This window comes from Pelodiscus sinensis, chromosome 2, assembly GCF_049634645.1.
Source record: "Pelodiscus sinensis isolate JC-2024 chromosome 2, ASM4963464v1, whole genome shotgun sequence".
NCBI lineage: Eukaryota > Metazoa > Chordata > Testudines > Trionychidae > Pelodiscus > Pelodiscus sinensis.
In genome coordinates this window covers 86884194-86908746 of record NC_134712.1, presented here as the reverse complement: position 1 = coordinate 86908746, position 24553 = coordinate 86884194, and the positions used below count along the sequence as shown (strand labels likewise).

Below are 24553 nucleotides of genomic sequence, written 5' to 3'. Positions count from 1 at the left end.
AGCGGACGGTTCCCCCCGCCCCCACCAATCTCCCCTGCTCTCCTGACGACCCCCCAACCCCACCAGCCCTGCTGCCCCTGTCCAGCCCTGCTTCCGGCAGCTGATTCTCCCATCCTATTCCTCCTGATCTCCCTCAGCCAGCTCCCCTTCCCTCCGTGCAGCCCTGGTCCCACCGCCTGCCCTCTCCGATCTCCGTGACCGGACAGCCCTGCTATCCCCAACCCTGCTTCTGCCTCCCGGCCGCCCGCCCCCCTCCCAATCTCTGCAGGACAGCCCCGCTGCCCCCAACCCTGCTTCCACCGCCCACCCGCCCACATGCCCGAATCTCCACAGGACAGCCCAACTCTCCCAGTCCTGTTTTCGTTGCCCGCATCTCCGTGGGACAGCCCCTCCGCTCCCAACCCTGCTTTCATTGCCCGCCCGGATCTCTGCGGGACAGACCTGCTGCTCCCAGCCCTGCTTTGGCCGCCTGTCCGGATCTGCACTTAGACAGCGCTGCTGCCCCCAGCACTGCTTCCTGGCAGCCAGTTCCTCCCCTTTCCCTCCTTTCAGCCCGTGACGTTCTGCTCCCCACCCGGCAGCCATGCTGAGGCCCATAGTTTGGGAAACGCTGGGTTAATGTAAAATTTCTCTTTTCCGACAAACCACTAAAAACAGCATAACCTCGCACTACTAATGTTTGAAATTCTGCTGAAAGGAAAACTGAATTCCATAAACAGAAGTTATTTAGCACTATGCAACATCTAAAGATCTGAGCTATGCTCATTTGTAAAGGGTTTTGTTGTTTTGTTTGTTTCTTCTTACAAGCAGGGCAAACCTTAAAAAGATGGAGAATATGGGCGAAAAATAGCACTAACAAAATGAGAACATCAAAAGCAATACAGGCAGTCTCCGGGTTACGTAGAAGATAGGGACTATAGGTTTGTTCTTAAGTTGAATCATAGAATCATAGAATCATAGGACTGGAAGGGACCTCGAGAGGTCATCGAGTCCAGCCCCCTGCCCTCAAGGCAGGATCAAGCTCCGTCTACACCATCCCTGACAGATGTCTATCTAACCTGTTCTTAAATATCTCCAGAGAGGGAGATTCCACCACCTCCCTTGGCAATTTATTCCAATATTTGACCACCCTGACAGTTAGGAATTTTTTCCTAATGTCCAATCTAAACCTCCCCTGCTGCACTTTAAGCCCATTACTCCTTGTCCTGTCCTCAGAAACCAAGAGGAACAAATTTTCTCCTTCCTCCTTGTGACACCCTTTTAGATATTTGAAAGCTGCTATCATGTCCCCCCTTAATCTTCTTTTTTCCAAACTAAACAAGCCCAGTTCATGAAGCCTGGCTTCATAGGTCATGTTCTCTAAACCTTTAATCATTCTTGTCGCTCTTCTCTGTACCCTTTCCAATTTCTCCACATCTTTCTTGAAATGTGGCGCCCAGAACTGGACACAGTACTCCAGCTGAGGCCTAACTAGTGCAGAGTAGAGCGGCAGAATGACTTCACGAGTTTTGCTTACAACACACCTGTTAATACAACCTAGAATCATATTTGCTTTTTTTGCAACAGCATCACACTGTTGACTCATATTCAACTTGTGGTCCACTATGACCCCTAGATCCCTTTCTGCCATGCTCCTTCCTAGACAGTCGCTTCCCATCTTGTATGTATGGAACTGATTGTTCCTTCCTAAGTGGAGCACTTTGCATTTCTCTCTATTAAACCTCATCCTGTTTACCTCCGACCATTTCTCTAACTTGCTAAGGTCATTCTGAATTATGTCCCTATCCTCCAAAGAAGTCGCAACCCCACCCAGTTTGGTATCATCTGCAAACTTAATAAGCGTACTCTCTATCCCAATATCTACATCATTGATGAAGATATTGAACAGTATGGGTCCCAAAACAGACCCTTGAGGAACTCCACTTGTTATCCCTTTCCAGCAGGATTTAGAACCGTTAACAACCACTCTCTGACTACGGTTATCCAGCCAATTATGCACCCACCTTATCGTGGCCCTATCTAAGTTATATTTGCCTAGTTTATCAATAAGAATATCATGCGAGACCGTATCAAATGCCTTACTAAAGTCTAGGTATATGACATCCACCGCTTCTCCCTTATCCACAAGGCTCGTTATCTTATCAAAGAAAGCTATCAGATTAGTTTGGCATGACTTGTTCTTCACAAACCCATGCTGGCTATTCCCTATCACTTTATTACCTTCCAAGTGTTTGCATATGATTTCCTTAATTACCTGCTCCATTATCTTCCCTGGGACAGACGTTAAACTGACCGGTCTATAGTTTCCTGGGTTGTTCTTATTCCCCTTTTTATAGATGGGCACAATATTTGCCCTTTTCCAGTCTTCTGGAATCTCCCCTGTCTGCCATGATTTTTCAAAGATCATAGCTAAAGGCTCAGATACCTCCTCTATCAGCTCCTTGAGTATCCTGGGATGCATTTCATCAGGACCTGGTGACTTGCTGACATCTAACTTTCCTAAGTGATTTTTAACTTGTTCTTTGTGTATCCTATCTTCTAAACTTACCCTCTCTCTGCTTGTATTCACTACGTTAGGCACACCTCCAGACTTCTCGGTGAAGACCGAAAGAAAGAAGTCATTGAGCATCTCCGCCATTTCCAAGTTTCCTGTTACTGCTTCTCCCTCCTCACTAAGCAGTGGGCCTACCCTGTCCTTGGTCTTCCTCTTGCTTTTAATGTATTTATAAAAGGTCTTCTTGTTTCCCTTTATGCCTGTAGCTAATTTGATCTCATTTTGTGCCTTTGCCTTTCTAATCTTGCCCCTGCATTCCCGTGTTGCTTGCCTATATTCATCCTTTGTTAGTTGTCCTAATTTCCATTTTTTATGAGACTCCTTTTTTATTTTGAGATCCTGCAAGATCTCCTTGTTAAGCCAAGCTGGTCTTTTGCCATATTTTCTATCTTTCCTACACAGCGGAATTGTTTGCTTTTGGGCCCTTAACAACGTCCCTTTGAAATACTTCCAACTCTCCTCAGTTGTTTTTCCCTTCAGTCTTGCTTCCCATGGGACCTTACCTACAAGTTCTCTGAGCTTATCAAAATCTGCCTTCCTGAAATCCATTACCTCAATTGTGCTGGTCTCCCTTCTACCTTTCCTTAAGATCATGAACTCTATTATTTCGTGATCACTGTCCCCTATACTGTCTTCCACTTTCAAGTTCTCAACTAGTTCCTCCCTATTTGTTAAAACCAAATCCAGAACAGCTTCTCCTCTGGTAGCTTTTTCAACCTTCTGAAACAGAAAGTTGTCTCCAATGCAGTCCAGAAACTTATTGGATAGCCTGTGCCTCGCTGTGTTAGTTTCCCAACATATGTCTGGATAGTTGAAGTCCCCCATCACCACCAAATCTTGGGCTTTGGATAGTTTTGTTAATTGTTTAAAAAAGGCCTCATCCACCTCTTCCACCTGGCTAGGTGGCCTGTAGTAGACTCCTAGCATGATATCACCCTCGTTTTTTACCCCTTTTAGCTTAACCCAGAGACTCTCTACACAGCTATCTCCTACATTCATCTCCACTTCAGTCCAAGTGTGTACATTTTTAATATACAAGGCAACCCCTCCTCCCTTTTTTCCCTGTCTGTCCTTCCTGAGCAAGCCGTACCCTTCCATACCAACATTCTAATCATGCGTCCCATCCCACCAGGTTTCTGTAATACCAATGATATCATAGTTGTATTTATTGGTTAGCAATTCCAGTTTTTCCTGCTTATTACCCATACTTCTCGCATTTGTATATAGGCATCTAAGATACTGATTTGATCTTGCCTCCCTGTTGTGCCCTGACCCTCCTTTCTCCTTGCCATTATAGGCCGTAGTCCCCCCTATTTCCAACCCATCTCCCATCTTGAATTTGTATGTAAGTCGGAACTGGCTCCAGATTCAGCTGCTGCCACTGAAACTGCCTCTGGCTTCCTGTAGTCAGCCCCTGGTCAGAGTTGCTCTGCCCCCAGCTTCCTGGAATCAGCCTGATCAGCTTCAACAGATGCTGAATCTGGAGCCTGGGACAGAACAGCTGGGGCGCTGCCCGGTAGGTTCCCACAGGACCAACCCGGCAGCACCCCAACTGCTCTACCTGAGGTGTCCCGCAACAAAAGCCTGGTCTGCTGGGGGGGGGGGGGGAGAGGGCGCACTAGCTGCACCCCCTCCCCCCCCAGCACACCAGGGAGACCCGAGCAAAGCTGCACAGGCAGAGGGACCCCGCTGCCCGTGCGGCTTTCCTCCTGTCTCCCTGGGGTGCTGGGGGGGGTCTAGCAAAGCCGCTGGACACCCCCAGCAGACCAGGGACACCCGAGCAAAGCCGCTTTGCTGGACCCCCCCAGCAGACCAGGGGGACAGGAGCAAAGCCGCCCAGGCGGGGGGAGTCCCGCTGCCTGGGCGGCTTTGCTCCGGGGCAAACGAGCAAAGCCGCCCAGGCAGCGGGACTCCCCCCGCCTGGGCCGCTTTGCTCGGGTGTTCCTGGTCTGCTGGGGGGGTCCAGCGGCTTTGCTGGACCCCCCCAGCAGACCAGGGAAACCAGGAGAAGCTTTTCTCGCCCCGGAGGACACGTGTGGCGATCCGCCGCCCGTGAGCTCTGGGGCGAGAAAAGCCCTGTTCGTAAGTGCGGATCCGACATAAGTCGGATCCGCGTAAATCGGGGACTGCCTGTACACACTTGATTTCCTGAATAGCTAATTGGAGTTCTAGTACCGTAAATTCCGCCATTCATTTTTAATTTTGAGAGGTAAGTATTTTTTAACTTGACCACTGTTTGTTTTTTACGTTTTGATACATTGTGATAGTTCTTTACAGACATCTATTGCGCATCCAGCTCATAAATGACCTCCAGCATATTTCAGTGCAGTGTGTAGTATACAGAGTTCTTTGGTATCCAAAGGAACAGTTACCAACTGATGTGTACTTCCTTCCCTAAAAAGAGCTTGTTTTGAATAATAAACTATTCCAGGGGGAAATACATTATCTTGTCTAATCAAATATTAAAAATAGACTAATTTCATTCCAGGGTTTTACAGAAATGTGTGTGACAGTGACCTTTAATTAAGTAATAACAAAAAAGTAAGATGGTGAAAGCTGAGTAATAGAGACTACAAATAGGATTTTATAGCTGCACTTAAACTGTTTAAAGAATTAATAAAAAGATAAGTGCACATCAAGACATCTATTGTTTAGTAAATACATCTTATAAAAGGTTTATTTTCTAACTATTAATAGCAGTTTAATTATAAAAATATCTAAACAAATAGCAAAAAACACCATTCATGCAATATTAACATATTTTTGTTATTCTCACTCTGGATATTTATTCAACTGATTATTTTCAAATTATTTTAAAATCAACCATATGACACAAAAAAGTATGTATTGTGCCTTTCCCTAAAAAGCAATTCAGCTATCTTACAGGACACACATGTAGGGCAACACTGAACAAAAATAAAACTTCCTGGTGTCTTATCTTCAGGCTCAGCAGAATAAACCCAGGAATCCCTTTAAGATCTTGTGCTGGGAGAAAACTCTGGAGAATCCCCCTCTCAATTTCTGTCAGCAGGAGAAAGGAGGGGGCAGGAGCAGTGAAGTAAGAGGAAGAAATAAAAGGAAGACATTTGAGAACTTTTTTCAACACTCCCCAATCATCTTCTACAAGCCTGTTATAGAGTGAAATCAACTATGGAGAATGGGGAAGGAATGGGACAGAAATTAGTTTGCTGGCACTCAAAGATTAGTAATTAGGAGAAATTAATATGTAAAGCTATTAAAATACATTTTACTGATTGCAATGAATGCAGCCTAGAGACAATGGGTATTCTACTAAGTTACTCTTCGGTTAAATAGATTCCCAAGACTGACATATTACCCATATCATTCAGGCAATATACAGAAACAATGTCAAGAATTATTTCAATAGCTAGGCAATGTTTTACTTCTGTTTACCTCAGAGCTAGTCTGTTAGTATTCTCTATACTCAATATCAATAGTACACTAATAGAATCTATGTTTGGATGGTATAAAAGGTCTAATGTTAAAAAATGTCCCTTAATTCATTTTCTAAACAGCATAGTTTGCCTGCTTAAACTTTTTAAATTTGACTCTCAGATATCTCTGATATCTTCCTGAACTTCCTACAATGGCCTATGACTTAGTGTACTTCCCAAAGTTGTACTGCTTTTACGTGTATGTAAATCACACAAACATTGTTTGAAACTCCCATTACCAATAATTTTCCTTCTAGCCACACCAATCATTTACTGTTGGGTATCAGCCTGCACTATAAAACAATACACGAAGACATATAAATATTCCATAATACATTTTCAAAGGTCATAAAAACAGAAGTATTAAGTGCTCTTGGGTAAGAACAGTCTGGTATCTCATGTTTTAACATAATACTGAAATGGTTGTTGACCGACAGGGAGTGTCTTACTGGTGAAGGAGACTGAACATTCACAAGAGCTGGACCTGAGATACAGCTGGTTAGTCTAGTTTAAAAAAAAAACAAAACAATCAAGATGAATGTCCATTGTGCCATTTACAGAAGATTTTATCTTCATCCAATATCCACAAGTGCAGTTTTATGCTGGTTTATGTTATGGTTTGAAATCTGTAACATGGTATGGGGAAATACCTTTTTTCTTTTTATGGATAACTGACAATATATGTTTGTAGTATTTATATATAATCTGTTGTGAGACATGAATTAGGCAATACAATAGGCTTGATGGTCTCTCCAGTAATAGGTCTTTTTCAGCCTATAGTTACATAGCAAGGTCCATAAAGAACAGTTGTCTGTTATACAAAATCTGCAGAACTAGACCTGTGGCATGCTGCATTTTGTAGCCAATAAAGGTTAATAAATGACCTCTTTTTAAAAGATGTTAAACTGTGTTATTAAAAGATCACATTAATCTTAGTTAGGAATAGCTGCGGCTAATGTAGCAATATTTCTGTCATTCAATCATGCTTCACAGAAGTCTAAAAATCCTCAAAGCAGATTTCAAACCCCAAACCAAAAATAGTAAAATTAATATTTTGCATATTTTTGTCAAGGAATGAAGGGTTTTCCCTGAGTCTTGGTTTTTTTTCAAGAATTTTGGTTTGGCTATAATCTATGTACTCCCTTTACCTATGCTCAGCCCAAAAAAGCAAGATGACTCAGCAAGCTGACACACAGTTATACATTTTTAAAAAATACTCAGGAAAAAAGATATGGTATAAGAAAGAAGAGAAAGATACTATTACTTTATATAAAGAATGAAATGTACACAACTGTACAGGGAAATGTACAGGGAAATGTACACAACTGGTAAAAGAATAAATGAGTTAAGACTTTCATTTGGCTAATACAGTGCACCCTCATGTTTTGGCATCTATTTCACCCAACTACTAACAAGGACTCACCCAAACAACACTGGAGAAAAAACAGCCCCAAAATAGAATGCTTTGTCCAAGTTCAGTCAGTCAATAAGTACAGCAAACAAAGAGTTCAAAGCAAACCAGCACTCCCACTAGCAGTAATAGAATGGAACTCCCCCAGCACTCTCATTGACAGCTAGAGCTGTGGCTTTTCTTATGCTTTCCATCTCCATGTTACATAAAATGACCCTGAATTGTTTTTTTAATGTTTCCTTGGCTGTTTGGAAGCCTAAAAAGCCATGTCTATAATAAAAAAACACACCAAATTAAAATAATTACAAGCTCTTTAAAAAAAGATGGCCTAGATCATGGGAAAACTGAGAACCTGTCAAATTTAGATGGCAACAAAGCTTATCAAAGTCATTATTTATGTAATTTATTAGTATGGATGGCACAAACATTAGCTAAGATTGGTATTACCTATGACATTTGGTAATATTTATGATATAAGCAGCATATCTCTCCTAATTATTACACAACCAAATAATGATGTGGTATCTTTAATTAGATGATGCCCCAAATAAATATGATTGGATTAGGTATGGCATTCAATTCATTAATTTTTTTCTAAACCCACTGTCAAACTCCATTTTTCTTTTCTATTTAATATTCTTGTTGCTGGAAAAAGTAAAAAGAAAAAAATATCAAATTCTAAAGTATTGTAGGCTAAACTTCTGTAGTCCAGCACTCTCAGGATCTGACCAATACCAAACCAGAGACTTTGACAGAGCTCGGGAGGTCAATATTGTCTAGCTGAATTATGAACACTTGCACTGATTACTGGGTTCTTTGAATACATTTAGGGGTAAATTAGAGGTAAATAACAGCACAGAGCACTGAGAGCCAGGACTGGTGGCTGTAAACAAATGTTATGGGACTGCAGGACACTTGGCCACATCCACGATAAGTGGACATCCCGCTAACTAAAATCATTCATCCTAGACAGGAACTGAAGACCAAATAACTAAGTCTTTTAATTAAGTCATCTCTCTATCAATAGACAGATGTCAATACAAAGGGTATGCCAGTTCAGAGACTTCAATTCAAAAGGGATACTATAAAGCTCAAGTCTGTATAACCCTCAAATTCTAAAATCTAATTTTAAACCAGAATTTCCTACAGTGAGTAAAACTGGTATACTAGATATTAAAGACAGAAAACAGAGAAAGAAAATTTGTTTTCTCTTCAATAATATAAACTAGTCTAGATACGAACAAAATATCAAGATTAAAATGGAACAATAGAACAAGACAGGTGTTTACTCTAAGGAGGTTAAATATTGTTTAATTTACTAGTAGAGCAGTTGATGGAATTTCCATTGACTACTCGACTAGTTGATAGGCACTTCTGCATTCCTCCTTTGAAATGTACAAGAGCCCCCGGGCTCTTGTGTATTTCAAAGTAGAAGCACCCTCATGGTATCTGGGGTCAGTGATGAACTCTGAGACTTCCGCTGACCCCGGGCTCCATCTTGCGCTGCCGATTTGAAATGCCATGCAGAGCCTGGGCTCAGCTGGAGACTCCCCAGTGGAACCCGGGATCAGCTGGGCACTCCCCAGCTGACTGCGGGTTCCATTTGCCATTTTCCCCAGAAACCCTGGACTCCACATGGTAGCTGCCACTTTGAAATGCCACCTCAGCGTTTCAAAGCAGCAGTGCTGCACAGCTGATCCTGGGCTCAGCTGTGCAGCGTTGCTGCTTTTAAGTACCCCCTCTTCCCCTTCCCTTTGCTGTCTCTATCTGATAGAGGCATCAAGGAGGGTGGGGGGTGAATTGACTAGTCGACTGACTATCTGATAAGCATTTGCTTATCGGATAGTCGACTAGTCCTTAATATCCTTAGTTTGCTCTATGAACGCAACACAAAAGACAGTTTCAGTATTGCAGAGCAGAAAGAAGCATTCTTTATCCCTTTTTTCTGTTGAGACAACTTGGGAAGTAGGGATGTCCTCATGAAAAACTGGATCCTGGTTCCTATGAAGCCAGCTAACTCTACAACAGACTGAATTTTGAAGGGGAAACTTACTTTGTTAGATAGGAAAGGTAACTATGATTTAGTTTTGTATTGTAACCATTTGTTTCTACCACTCTCTCTTGTTTCTGATTAACTCTCCTTTCTTCCTTAAACTTAATGTTAGTATTAAAATAAATACTTTCATTTTATTACACGTGCTCACAAGTGCTGTGTTATAAAGGAGAGGCAGATTGAAGGTAAAACCAGAGTACACTGACTAACTGGGGAAAGAGGATCTGAGATTTCAGTGAGTAGCCAGTGGCAGGAGCTGTCTATCACAAGAGAATGAAAGAAACTTGGAGACTGGGATGCTCCTATTATTAACCTGAAAGGTGAGGACAGGGCTGTCATAGCTGGAGTAGAGTGCCTGAGCAGCTAAAACCCAGCTACCATGGACAAGACTACTTCTCACTGAAGGCAGAGGTAACAAGGTGACTCACAGTCCTGGGTATTCCAAGAATGGTCATACAAGCTAATTGGAGTAATTTTGTCCTGTCCATGACATCACAGATCCATTTCTGGTGCTCCCTTGACTAATTATGTGGGCCGGAGTTGTTCTACAATTGATTTCTGATTAATATAGCTTTCTTGAATTTTGCTATGAAAATGCTGCAGGGACAGTTGGGCTCTCTTAGATTTGTGGACAAGCTGTTTTCTCTCAGTAGTACTAGCAGCTTTTAGTCACCGCTTTGTTCAAGTGAGCATCTCAGCACCGAAGATATGTGGAAAAATCTAACTGTGACACCCCTATCACGTAAGAGAGTGTCAAACATTAAGACAAGTTTTAGCCATTTCTGATAATCTTTTTAGACACTGCTTTCCACTGGAGGGAGAGGGAGGGGAAGGAAGAGGAAGAGATAAAGAACAGTTGAAGGGAGCCTCAAATAAAAGTGAGACTATGAGATTACTCATAGAGGCTTGCTGTTACAAATCTTAATCTGATAACATTAAAACATGGAATTCAATGGTGAAACATCTCAGAGTGGTAGCTGTGTTAGTTTGTATCTGTAAAAACAATGAGGAGTCCTGTGGTACCTTAGAGACAGATGTATATGCCCTAATATGCTAATGTCCACAAAAGCTTATGCCCTAATATATCTGTTAGTCTCTAAGGCTATGTCTACACAGCAAGCCATTATTTCAAAATAATGGCGAGTTTGAGGACTTTACTCCCGACTCCTGTAACCCTCATTTCACAGGGAGTAAGTGTTCTTCCTTCAACTTCCTGATGTGTACACAGTGCCAAAAGCGGAGTTAAGCTATTTCGACTTAAGGTATGTAATTGACGTAGCTGAAGTTGCGCAGCTTAATTTGACTTTTGCCCTGCCATGTAGACACGCCCTAAGATGCCACAGAACTCCTCATTGTTTTTGTAGAATTCAATGTTTAACAAAGATTCAAAGCGAGAGAGAAAAAATCATGCAGGAAACTTGAAATGATATGGGATTATTACTTCTTAACAATGAATAGTGCTCTGAAACCTCATTTTCACAATCCTTTAATTTCAAATATAAATATTTTTCAAAATTAAAACCTGAAGTCTCCAAATCTATATGGGACTAAAGTGGGCAAGATCCCACAAAATAATGAACAGTTAAGAGGCTTCCTTATTACCAATAAGACCAATGTGCATGGATACCTCTATTACAAAATTTTCCAGAAGTAGAGCTAAAACTGAACTTGATATTGAACCTCAGTTATCGCCTCTGAATTAGTAAGACACTGACTAGTCAACGATTAATTGTTCTCCCAATTAAATTCCAGAAAGGAAAATAAATCTTTTTTCCTTGTTTATTGTATGCCTGTAGTTTTCTAACAAGTTGCAGAACTACATAATCACTATCTTAGCTGCTGTTCTGTTTTGGCACGTATCAGACTTCTGTTTTGGCACATATCTTCCTCCTTTACCTGTTTGCTAATAGCTACCTTGCTTTAAGGAAAGGTTCTTAAAACTGTGCCCAGGGCAAACAGAGCCTTACTGGAAAAAATGTAAGATAGCACAGCACAGGAACTGCTAATGAGTCTATAGAATGGGGACATGAAGAAACCCAGGGAACTATCTCTAGAACTATAGACCCAGAGCTTGAAAGTCCTGCTGCTGTTTCATTTTTTGGGATGAGAAGAGGGGCAAGACATGCTTTAAGCAAGAGACTAGAGAAAGATGCATGGAAACTGGAACTATTTGTGTAGTGAGGATGTTTAGAGCCATTGAACCAAACTGAAAACTCTGGTTATAATGGAAACCATGTCACATTAAGGGGTGAGGCAGCACCCTACCACTAGTGGTTCCAGAACCCATGCCTAGAAAGTTATAGAGGAGGTAGCTGTTAGGTTGAAGTGAGAGGCACAGAAACATGGCCCCAGGACATGGGTAATTTCAGGCAGGAACATTTCAAACCTTAAGATGGATCTCAGGATAGTGACCCCTTTCCCATGACATCATCTCTTTCCTTGCTGAAATCCTTTCGAGTCAGCATTTCCAGCACAGCTCAGGCAGAAAGGCCCTTTCTGTTCTACTCTGTGAGTGAAATTAACTAGTTTGACATTTTTTAAATGGCAGATGGGCGGAGGGGGGAAGATATTTTTTTCAATTCAACCCAAGTAGCCGGATACATCATAGTACTTCTTTGCCATCAACTCAAAATTTCTTCTCACTCACCAAAACATACAAAATATATTTAACCTTCTTTCATCTTCACTGTTTCTTGTTGCACTTTTAAAAGTGGCAGTGAGCCAATTTTTGGGAGTGTATCTGTTTCATACAGCAGGTCCCTCAAATGTGTTTTATAGCTCCCTAATTCTCCGTAACATGAAAATGCTTTGAGAAATGAAAATGATTTGCTTTGGCTTTCATCATAGCACATAGGCCATTTAGCAGAGCACAGGCAGAGGGGACAGAGATAAAAAGAGGGGGAAAAACAATGGAGAAAAGCAAATCTCAAAAGCATTTTCATAGTGAGCCAGAACAGCCTTCTCAACCAGCAAACCCCTTCCCTATTTCTGTTTCTTTTGTCAATCTACAGTACTATTTCCCACAAACCACAAGTTCTGAATCATTTAAGACCTAAGTTGACATAAAAACAACACAAGTTTTGCTGCTTGCAGCATTTCCCCAAGGGAGATCACAAAGTTCACAAAAAAAATTTTCTAGTGAATACAGAGCAACAGGAACAGCAAGACAGAAAAAAATTGTGATATCATGGTATTTTTAAATATAGTTCTTTGAAAAGAAAAAAGATTATTAGCAATGGGCTTCTCCAATGCTACCACAGACTAATCATTTCCAAAAAATATACGGAACAATGAGCAGATCTGAAAGCACAGATGTCTTTCCTGGTATTGTAAATACTGCCCCCCCAAGCATTCTGAAGATTAATTTATTTTCCATTTTAAGAATTAAAATATGAAGTGTCTACCCTTTTTACGGAAAAGAAATAAGAAATTATTAGCTATGGTAGCCAATTTTAACAACATGTTTTTTTCAAAAGGAATACACAGTAACATATCAAATGGGGAGAAATGCTTCTACACAGAGCAAAGAAACATTAGGCTGCAATTAACTTTTTAAATAAAATATTCAAGTTGTATGACCATTGAATATACTAAAAGGAGAACAAGCATAACTGCTGTGATATGAGCTTTGATGATGGCCCTATATAGGCTTCTATACATTTTCTTCTTTACTGAAACCTGAGTTCAAGTTTTCATTTGCACTATTTGATTCAATTTAAGAGAAGTTATTTAGGATTCTGAGCTTTTTTGATCTCCCTCGAACTAGGGTTATTGTGGTCCAGTTTAATGTTCTGTATATCTTATAGGACATTATTATTAAAAACACAATATGAAAAAATTGTATAATAATGATGATGTATTTTTTAATCTATGAATTTGCACTTATCTAGCTTTTTTAAAAATTGTACTCATTTCAAATTTTACACCACTCTATAGTTTATGATCCTCTAAGTAAGAAAGTACCTATTGTTCCAGAATGTAAGGCCAACATTTTCAAACATGAATGCCTAATTTTCAGAAGTGCTGAGTCCCACCAAGTCCCTGTCATGTTTGTTTATCCACACTAACTATTTTAGAAATATGGCTTTTGAACATCAGGAGAAAACAACATTAAGAAAAATTCACTGGGGAATTGCTTCTCCCTGGGCCCCAGTACACACACAGGATTATTCTAAAATCTTCGTTGGTGGTTAGGACTCAAATGACATTTAATCTAAGCCTTGTTTAAAAAATCCTCAGGGAAATTTGACATATATTGAAAATTTGATACTTCATTCAGCCAAATGGTTCAAGCCCAAATTAGAGTTGATGGGTTTCATCTGGGTGGACAGAACACTTTCCTTAAACTGATGCATACAGTCATTACCTCCCCCTTCAAATCTCTCCCTCAAGACTCACCTCTCCTGTGATGCCTAAAATAATGGCTAGCTTAAATAGCAAATGGAAACAACTAGATGTTGCTTTACCTATTTATAATACAAATAAAAAGAATGTATTTATTGTATAAAGTCCTGCTTAGGTTCCTGTAGAAGAGAGTTGCTTGGAAACTCAAGGGGGTGGGGTGGGGGGGGATTTATATAGAATTTCACCCATCACATTATCTGACTTTGCTTTTGTTTGAATTGGTAAGTACTTTGACATGAAAAACAGAATCTCTGCTCCTCAGCTATCCTGTTCTTTATTTCACAACTGACATTATCATCTGTTTATAATATATAATTCATTCATCAATGAGGCCTCATCTATCCTACAGAGATGACCCACTGCTGACAATGGGCATCAGCCCTGCGTAAAGTTGAACGAATACGGAACAAAGTTTAATGTAAGTATATTAAAGACAATGTTCAGCACCATTTTAAGAAGAGGTTAAAATCTCACCAAGTTTAAAAAAGTAACTCATGGGTCAGAAGTAAAGCTGTTGGGGAGAGATGACTATACATTCATTTCTTTGTAACTGAGAGTAATGAACTATGTGGGCAGATTTAATTTTAAAAGGCCCTTAATTATTCATTTCCTTGCTCTTAGATGCTTGGGTCTTATAAGTAACATGATAGGTAAGTACACTGTTGTCATTTTAGAACCTTTAATTGCTTTCGAAAACAACATTTTTGTTACCCAAGTATTTTTATTTTTCCTTTTGTAAAGGTAAAAATTAAGTTAGTTTCTAAAGTTTAAATAAATGGGATGGTGTAATCAGTAAATTATTAAATTAAGCACGTGACCAGAGATGGTTGATATAATAGCGGCTAGAAAATAACATCTACTGTTCGCTAGTTTGTTTAAAATTGTCATGTAAAACACCAATCAGTGAAGTTCAAGGAGGACAGGTCCATCAATGGCTATTCTCCAAAATGGTCCAGGATGCAAACTCATGTTTCATATGTCCCTAAACCAGCATTTTTCAAATGTGACCACTAGGGATTTTTTGTGGCCATGACAATCTCCTGGGTAGAAATGGTGGCAGGGATAGAGGGAATGAAGCAGCCCCTACCTTCAATGTCCAGTTATGTCTCCTGGATGTACTCCCTTGATGTTTGCTGGCACCTCCAGCCACAGATTTGCATCCTGCACCACACAGCCTCTGGAGTCTCTGGGTAGCATCTCTTTGGACACGTGAGACAGATGTGTTTTGTTTTATGGGGGAGTAACCTTTAATTCCACAGTGGCCAATGAGCTCCCAACCTCACTTCCATAGAATCCTAGGTTCAGTTTCCCATCTCACTCTCCAGCTTCAGCTGCAGGGTTTCAACAATGGGCTTTGGGTTCCAGCTTGGGCTTCAGACCCAGGGCATTGGAGCTCAGGCTTGGAAAAGCAGTCAGAGCAGCCACCAGAAAGAATTGGTGGCAGCACTCACAGACCACCACAAATTGTTTATGAGAATCCCTGTGCTAAACCTCCAGTTGCCACAGCTGGGAGTGGACCAGAGGGGATGGAGCACTTGAAATGCTCTGTTCTGTTTGTTCCATCTTTAGCATCTGGCATTGATCACTGTCGGAATCAGAATTTTGGAATAGACAAACTATTAGTCTGACCAAGTATGGCCACTCTTATGTAGGCATCCAGCTGACAAGCAATACACCACCCTATTATGGCCCCAGTTCTGCAATTTACATTGTGTAGGTGATTCTCCTATGCCCAAGCATAGATTAACTTCAACACGGTTACACATAGGTGCAAGACTCTAGTCCACTTGTGCATTATATATTTCAAGATTGGGCCCATGTATGTAAATATCCTAAGGCCTGATCTAATGCCCATTCAAGTCAATAGAGAGCTTCCCATTGACTTCTATGGGCATAGGATTATACCCACAGAGAACAACAGGAAAAAAAGCACAATGCACATAAACAACATATTACTCTAATATCTTTGTTTTAGTAACTGTAGAATATGTTCTATAATGTTTTCCTTTTCTCTGTCAGTTTTAGTTTCGTTTTCATTCAGAATCTACTTTCATTTTCATATAATGAATTTTTTCAATTTCTTAAATATCTTACTATCCATGAAAACTGCATGTTGAAAGGTCAAAAGTTATCGAATCTAGCAACATTTATAAAGAAAATATCACTGAGGGATGGTACCAAGAGCACTGAATTTGGAGTATAGTAGAATACTTAAAAAAAACAAGTAATTGGAATTAGAGAAATTAATGACATTTAACAGCTCATAAAATTGAACATCTCTACATTTCAGTAGATATGATGCATAAACTGATTTATCAATCGTTCAGTGATACTGCTAATAATAAACAGTAACAAATGTAACAATATGACATATAATCTTGTTTTACTCACTGCTCAAGTACATACATTGATGGCTTGTTGAGTGAGGGATAAAAATAGTAGATATAGCAAGTCATTCACAGGATTCATAAAATCAGGTCTGTTAGTGAGAAAGTCTATTAATTTTCTAAATTTTATGAAAATTCCATTTCATTTGTAAACAAAGACACAAAAAATTAAGACACCTTGCAAAAATTTCAAAATGGATATTTTCTTAATTACATGTAATTTATTCAAGTTTTGCCAGGTTTCAGTGTAATTTCATCTAAAACTTTTGAATGCATGAGGATTTCCCCCATCTCTTTGCTCCTTAAAGCTACAAAAGGGATAAAAGATTGCCTTAACTATAGACAGACTACAAGCAGTGGTGTATTGAGTACTGCTTAGAGTACAGAACATGGCTCCTACAGCTCTAAAAAACACATGCTCTACCATATAAACTGAAGGAAGAACTCTGCTAGCCGCCAGCTAGAGAATAATTCTTACATTCTTTCTAAAGCACAGGTGGCAATAAAAGAGTGGCAGTTCACTAGGGTTAGCCCTGAGGGGCCGCTGCTGCTATATTTATCTGTGCCTCCACAGCTTCAGGTGGTTGCAGCTCCCATTGGCCAGGAACAGCAAGCCACAGCCAACGGGAGCTGAGATCCCCGGTATCTGCGGAGGCGCAGGTAAATATGGCAGCATAGGAAACCGCCAGGAGTTAATCCTGGCAGACCGGATCTGGCCCAGGGGACAGTATTTGCCCACCCCTGTTCTAAAGTATAGCTACAAATCAATGGAGGGCAACATGTTCATACAAAAGACCCTTGGCCTATTCGCATCCATAGTGTCTGCTGCTAAACGCACACGCACTGTCCTGAATGAGAGCAAAATTCAGCCTATAATGCCTATTTGTATATAAATATAGTTTACAATTAGGGTAGATTCTGAGCAAAGCTACATAGCAGAAAATATGATAGGGAGACAGAGCTTGTAAAGGAACTTTTTTTGTTCTTTAGGAAAACTATCCACTTCTATCTAAGTTTATTTTTCATTATCTCCCCCACCACTTCCTTCACTCAGAATTTGAGTTCTGCAAATAGAAGCATTTTAAAGCCAAAAATACTGAATGTCCTATACATTATTTCATATGTTTTGTCAACTAAAATTTCACATAAAAATAATAACCTGATCAAGTTAGTCATTTTATTGTTGTTGGATATTTTCCTGACTCTCAGAAAACAGGCTATAAACCAAAACTAATGTCAGTAATTTCAGTAGATTAGTCCAGTAACATGAAGTACTATTAAGTATTAGTCCATAGTAATAACATGCACTACCATGAAATATCCTTTTAGCTAGAGAGTTAAAATTGTAAAATTACAACAGAGTAATGATATAAAAGGTGAGGACAACAAACTGTAAATATTACTCTAATATTTGATTATCAAGATCCTTAATTTAAACAGAATGACATTTAGTTAAATAATTCAATGAATTCATTGTTTTGGCATCATACTAACAACCACATAAACCAGTGGGATGGGGTGGAAACCTCAGGCCTAGGTGCCGGATGTGGTCCCCAGCTTGCCTGGATCTGGCCCACAAGGCTCAGCGATCCTCCTCCCCCATATTGGGGGAGCCTGAGCTGGTGCTCCAGTCCCCCTGCCATCCACTCGTGGGGCTGGAGCACACAGAATCTGCTAGCCTGGATCCCCCTAGGCTCAGGTGTGCAAGGGGAATTAGGGGGAGTGTGTGTGGGTGGCCTAAGGATGTTAAATATCAACTAACTGACTAATCGAATAGTCGACGATGCAATCTGCATCACCTATTCAATTAGTCAATAGGGCAACTCTGCCTTTTAAGTGTAACAACAGCCCCTAGGGCTGTTGCTACATTTCAAAGGAGAAAGCGCGTATGGAGCCCTGGATCAGCTGGGGACTCCAGCTGATCCTGGGTTTCATGGGGCGCTGACACTCTGAAATACCACAAGGGGGCTGATGCAGGACTCCCGTGGAGTTTCAAAGCATCATGTTGCAGGGAGCCCAGGGTCAGTGGGGGAATTCCCAGCTGCCACTTTGAAATGCCACGTACAACCTAGGGACACTCCTGCTGGCGCCGTGCTACACGTGGCATTTCAAAGCGGCAGCACCACACAGAGACCGGGTTCTGGCTCTAGGCTTGAAGAAGTGACACTGCCACTTTGAAGTACCCCCCTCTTTCTGATAGAGGCAGCAAAGAGGGGAGGGAAAAAGCAACTAGTCAACTAGCATGTCAACTAGTTCTTCACAACCCTAGCATGGTTCCCGACTGATATTTTTGTGGGCCAGAGGCCCTCAACACAAAAAAGATTCCCCACCCGTGGTGTAATCTAAAAGATACTTTTTCCTCTAGGGTTTCACACAAACATTTTTGGGAATGGAAATTTTGTATCTTATGCTGGAAAGCTGCATAAAAAGATATATAAATACATGAGAAGACAAGAGAGGAAGGTTAAGCTTTTCTGTATTACAATAATTCAAAACTGTATTTACTTTTCACAGTACTGAGGTGGGGAAGATGCCAAAACTAAACATGGAATTAAAAACCTGCATAAAACTAAAACTCTCCCTGCCCAACTCTCCTCTCACTAGTATTGTGCCTCAGCTGAGATGATACCTGTATTTATCTACAGCTCCCTGCCAGGGTTTTACCCAGGCAAACCATTGGGGACCCAAGTAGTTTGCTATTTCTCTCCTTCCATATAGAAAAATAATTTGCCCCCTTTTTTTTTTAAAGTAACAATTGCTTGCTGCTGTGGCCTGGAGACGTTCACTGTAATGAACATACTGTATTTACTCTTCTAAGTAATATTCATTATTTTATCTCCATTGATTTCAACCCAAGATCAGTCTTACTTTTCCAAGCTTGAACATAATAGATAATGCCTTCATCTTAAAGAAATAAAAACATTTAAATAAGGGAAATTTATTCATAAACAGGAAAGCTTGGGATTCATTAAGGGAACTATATATTATTGTTAGTTTAATTTTAATGCTCAGATGCCTTGATCTGTAAAAATGGAATCATCATCATGGAATGAACATTAAAAAAAAAAAAACTGGCTTTGGATATTACTGGTGCACTAGAAAAGTAACATCCCAGGCATTCATTTTCAATATGGCCTTGCAAATAAAATAAACTCTCCTTTTTAATTTTGTATTAAACATAATAGGGGAACAATCTCTTCTCTCTCAAAGTGCTGATAGCCACCTAACAATATCATAATACGCAGTAAGTAACAAAGCAAAATAAAAGTATGTACTTGTTCTCACACACGTGACATGCCTACTTGGTGTCCTTATACATCAACTAATTAGAGCATTTTAGACTTGTATTAAGTTAATGGAAAACAGACACATTTACATTACATCTGTATGCATATACATGCACCAGAGGAAAGAAAACACCAGAAATCCAACATCTGTGTCAGTTGCTAATTAATTGTTAGGGTGTGTTACAAAACAAGTACTATCAGAACCAAAAAGAAATCTCATGGTGTTACATCATTACTACTTTTTCTAATATTCACTTGATTTCCATCCCAGTTTTCCTCACAATGTTCACCCTTGTGCAAAATTAACAAAAGTTGATTTTAATTGTATTTATATGTATATTATTTTTGACATCCAATATATTTATTAAAATGTATTGTTAAAGTTTCAGTCTATAGCTTAGAATCTGAAGAAATCAAAGATCAAGATCAAGTACAATTTTTAAATTTTGACTTGGTACAGCAGCAAAATACTTAAAATGTGATGCTCTGAGGTAACTGTAAAGACTTATGGCCCTCTACCCGCATCAGAAATAGTAAGTGCCTAAAGTAAAATAATTAAGATAGGTAACAAAGCAATCTCAAGCTAAGCTATGTTTTTTCCCATTTATTTTGATCTTTTCACTTATAACATAATACATTTTCTGATAGCTAAAGAACATGAAAATACTGCAAGCCACAAACCCCAGAAATATAAGATGGTATTATTACATAATACCTTTGAGATTAGATCAAGCATGAGTTCGGGGAAAAAAATAAACATTTTTGAGGGCAATTAAAGTGTTAACAGAGTCACACCAATGTTTTTAAACCACTTATGGACCTATTTATATATTGGTTTTCATTTTTATTTAGGATATAACTTACTACACATGGGCCTAATTCTAAATGTTTTCTCAAGCAAAATGACTTCAAGACGTGCTACATATACTGAGTCTGTCAAACACTGCTAGACTTTATTACAGCTCTAAATAAGATTATTAGGTTTATTACCACTGTTTTTAATATGATAAAATGTGTAAAGAATGTCTATGTAATTTTTAAACTTGACTACAAATATTTACTTGTTTTTTTAAAGATATCACCATACAATGTTGATTTTCAGGGGAAAAATTAAAATGATGCTGTGAAAATCTCAAACTACAATATAAAGTGCAATACACTAACACACACATAATTTTAAATATGTTTCCCTCTATCTTCATTAATAGTTTGGTTTTTAAGGACTGTATTTGAAAGCAGGTTACAGAACATTATACAACTATGTGTTCTATAATTATATTTTAGATTAGTATTCTAAATTCAGCATATTTCTCTTTAGCGAGAAAGAACAATTTTCTATGTAAAAAAGGTTTAACAAAGTGCAGCATATCTCTAATAGTATTACAATTTTTTTTAAAAAGCAAGGAAAACATATTTGAGATCCCCTAAAAAACTGATTTACTAAATAGTACCAGCACTCAAGTTTACATGTTTTCTACATGAATCAGTGATTCTATTTGATTTGCAACTAAGGTAATATAAAGGAATCACCTGACCACTCCATTATAATCACAGTTCACAGCTTCTGCACTACCTGTTATATGCATACCTAGAGTTGCTCTACATATTCTGTGGAACAGAAACCAGTATATACCTTTAGAAAAAGAGCTTAAAACTAACTTTAAAGATCTAAGAAAAGCAAAGGAAAAAGGAAACTTGTGCCCAGCAAGTTTGTAATGCCTATTACATTCAAATATTTCATTGAAGTTCAATAGTCTTCAACAAATACATGCTTATATAATGCATAATGTTTTTCCACAGCTAGTAGCATAATATGCCCTTAATATGTTCACTCCGCTTCACAAAGGGGAAAAAAACACATCAATACAGGATTTAAAATGGCACAAGTCAATTCCTGTTAACTTCAACAAATATCAGTCAACACTTTGCCAAAAAATAAAAGAAAAATCCTTTCCTAAATACACAACAGATGTTTCTACTTCAGTTGTAAAATCTCTGAGCAGATGCTATACTTAACAGCAGTATAAAAAGAGTGGTATTAAATTCCTATAATTCATCTGTAAAAATTGAACATATAATATAATTAAGTACATAAATATTTTGGAAGCTTTTGCTTTTTCTTTGATTATTAAAGTCATTCAAAAATATAATGGTCAGGGATATCTTATTAAATTCATAATATTCATCTGTAATAACTACAGATTACACTAATGAAGCAGAAACAAAAAACAGGAGAGTGTAGCACTTTAAAGACTAACAAGATGGTTTAATAGGTGATGAGCTTTCGTGTGCCAGACCCAATATGTTATTGCACCCTGTCAGTAAGCCCAAGGCATTTCTTTTGGTAAAAATATATGAACATTTAATAACAGACAGACAGACAGACAGATGCTACTAAATGTTTATATATTTTTACCAAAAAATATATATGTCTCCTCATTGGAAATAAATTAGGAAATAAAAGCCTCAATACAATTACACTAAGCAAAATTAAATGTACAATTATACATTTCTGCAAAAATACCATGGAGGTATAACTGAGGAATTTAAAAATATTACAAAGCAATTTACTACTTCAAGTCAAAAGAATTTTGACAGCACTAGTGAGGTTAGCTGTTCTGCAGTTATTTTGCAGATATAAGACATGTCTTAACATATCCATTAAAACAAAATAAAACCTAAGCACCAAACTATGCTAGCCCTTTGTCTGAAGATGAAATTCTGGCCCCATAAAAGTCAATACATTTTTGCCACTGAGTTCCAATGGGGCCAAGATATCCATCTGAGAAAATAAATCTGTTTTCAATGCACATATTTTAAATTAGAACCACAATTCATGTAATTTAAATAAGCATATCCAAGTCTATCCAGTGTGTCATAAATATACCTAAACTATTTTCCGAAAAGTTATGGCCTTACTGTGCCATCAGTTCTTACGATGATATCCTTGTATTTAGGTAAGAACTTCTTAAAGATGAATAGGACAGTACAGTCTTTTTATCACATTTTACATGCAATTATTTTTGAAATTCATATTGCACTAGAATAATGTTTGCTTTTTTAAATAAAAGACTAGATATTGAAAACTATCTAAAAATGTTTGATAAGTTATAGTGACTATTGAGACTTCTTTTATAGCACTGAGTGAAATCCTTGCCTGATTGAAATCAAAGCCAGAAATCTGATTTACTTCAGATGGGCCAAGGCTTAATTCAGTATCTTCAGAAATTAAAAGAAATAAAATAAAAATATGTATTTTATTAAATGATTAGCATCCACATTAATTCAAACTTGACTAGCATTTCCATCATAAAAAGAAAAAGTTACCTCATAACATTTGAGAAGGTAATATATTTCACTCCAAATGTAACAGCTGACCATATACAGAGTAAATTAATTTTTTCCATGCATACTTTTAAGTGGACCTGAAAATGTATAGCCAAGTTATACTGATTAATCAAATATTTAGATTGGCTTTCTGCTTCAGAAGGCCATTTTCCATACTGTTAATTGCAGAATTACTAAAACTTAACTGAAGATGTAGAATTGAATATCGTCTATGGAACAGTACTTATTTTATGCTTCTGGTGTGAGAAGTGCATGTCTACACTAGGAGAGTTTGCAACAATGTAATTGTCAATGTGGGGCACTGTGAGACAGTTTCTGAAAGGCAGCAAGTTGATGTAAGCAATGCAGTGTCAACACTAACACTGCATGACCTAACCTAAGTTTTTCACCTCTCGCTGTGGTATTAAGTCAGTGTAGTATATAAATTACATCAGTGGGAGCTACATTTTAGAGTAAACATTTACAGAGTTAGTGGAATTGACTTAACGCTGTAGTGTAGACTAGTGCTCAGTTTTATTTTTATAATTCCTTGGACGCAAAACTACATTAACATTATAAAAGAAATTACCTACCTAAAATATAGATATGATTAAAGTACTAAATCTAGGAAAAACATAAAAAGTATATGCTTTTCTCTTAATTATCATTAGATTTCTTTAATTTGTTGAGGATAGTTCTTATTTTTAAACAGCTATGTCACACCATTTCAAATAATATACTTCTTTCTAAAAGACTATTTAATCTTAAAATAGCAATGTACTGTCCTGCACTCCTTAAGTTTTCTTTAAATCCACTTTGATTTTGAGTTCATATTGAAATTAACATATATTGATTATTCTAACCAAAATTTCCAGTTGATCCTACCAGTAAGCCGGGCTTGCTAATATGTAAGACTTTTTAGAGTCAACAATTACTCAGCCAAATTTGCACTGCTATCCTTATTATTAACATAGATATATATTGTGTGAAAGAGAAAAAACAGAGAACAGGTCAAAAGATAAAGGAAAGTAAAAATGGCCCATTTTAAGACATGGAAAAAATAGATACATTTATCAAGATTTGCAAAGGATGTTGCATATTAATTTATCTATACAAATTATTAAGCGGAAAGATAAATGAAAAACCAAAGAAGAAATCAAATGCTAAAGTTAGTGAAATAAACTTCAGAACTCAAACATAAATCAAAGACTGTTTAAGTCAACTTCAAATTCAATTCAAAAAGAATTTTGCCATTTTCAGTAACTCATACACAGCAAGTGAACAATCATACAGCATGTGGGTGTAGCCTGCAGTTACAGCTCTCGGCTACTGAGTTCTATGTTAAATTGTAACACTATAAGATGTCTGATTATTTATTTTATTTAATATTGAACCTTCAAAACACTAGATTTACCAGAGGCAACAAAAACACACACTAGTGTATATGAGCAATATATTAAAGAAACAAGTATTTTCCCCTACCCGCCCCAACCATTTCCACCTGCAAGTAACTTTGGCTTTAAACATCCTACAGTAAATGACTGCTTTGGCAATACTGACAATATCAATAACTCATAAGCTTTTAACCAAGAACAGAAAAGATTTTTCAGTGTTTGCTGTATCCAAAACAAACTGCTATTGACAACCATATTTTATAATTAATTATAAATAGGGA

At 38.3% G+C, this 24553-nt stretch overlaps 1 protein-coding gene across 2 annotated transcripts in view; it reads right to left on the bottom strand.

Moving 5' to 3' along the window:
* The window catches only part of GNAL (G protein subunit alpha L), a 312920-nt gene that overhangs the window by 167932 nt on the left and 120435 nt on the right, over positions 1 to 24553 (bottom strand). The window lies entirely within an intron of this gene.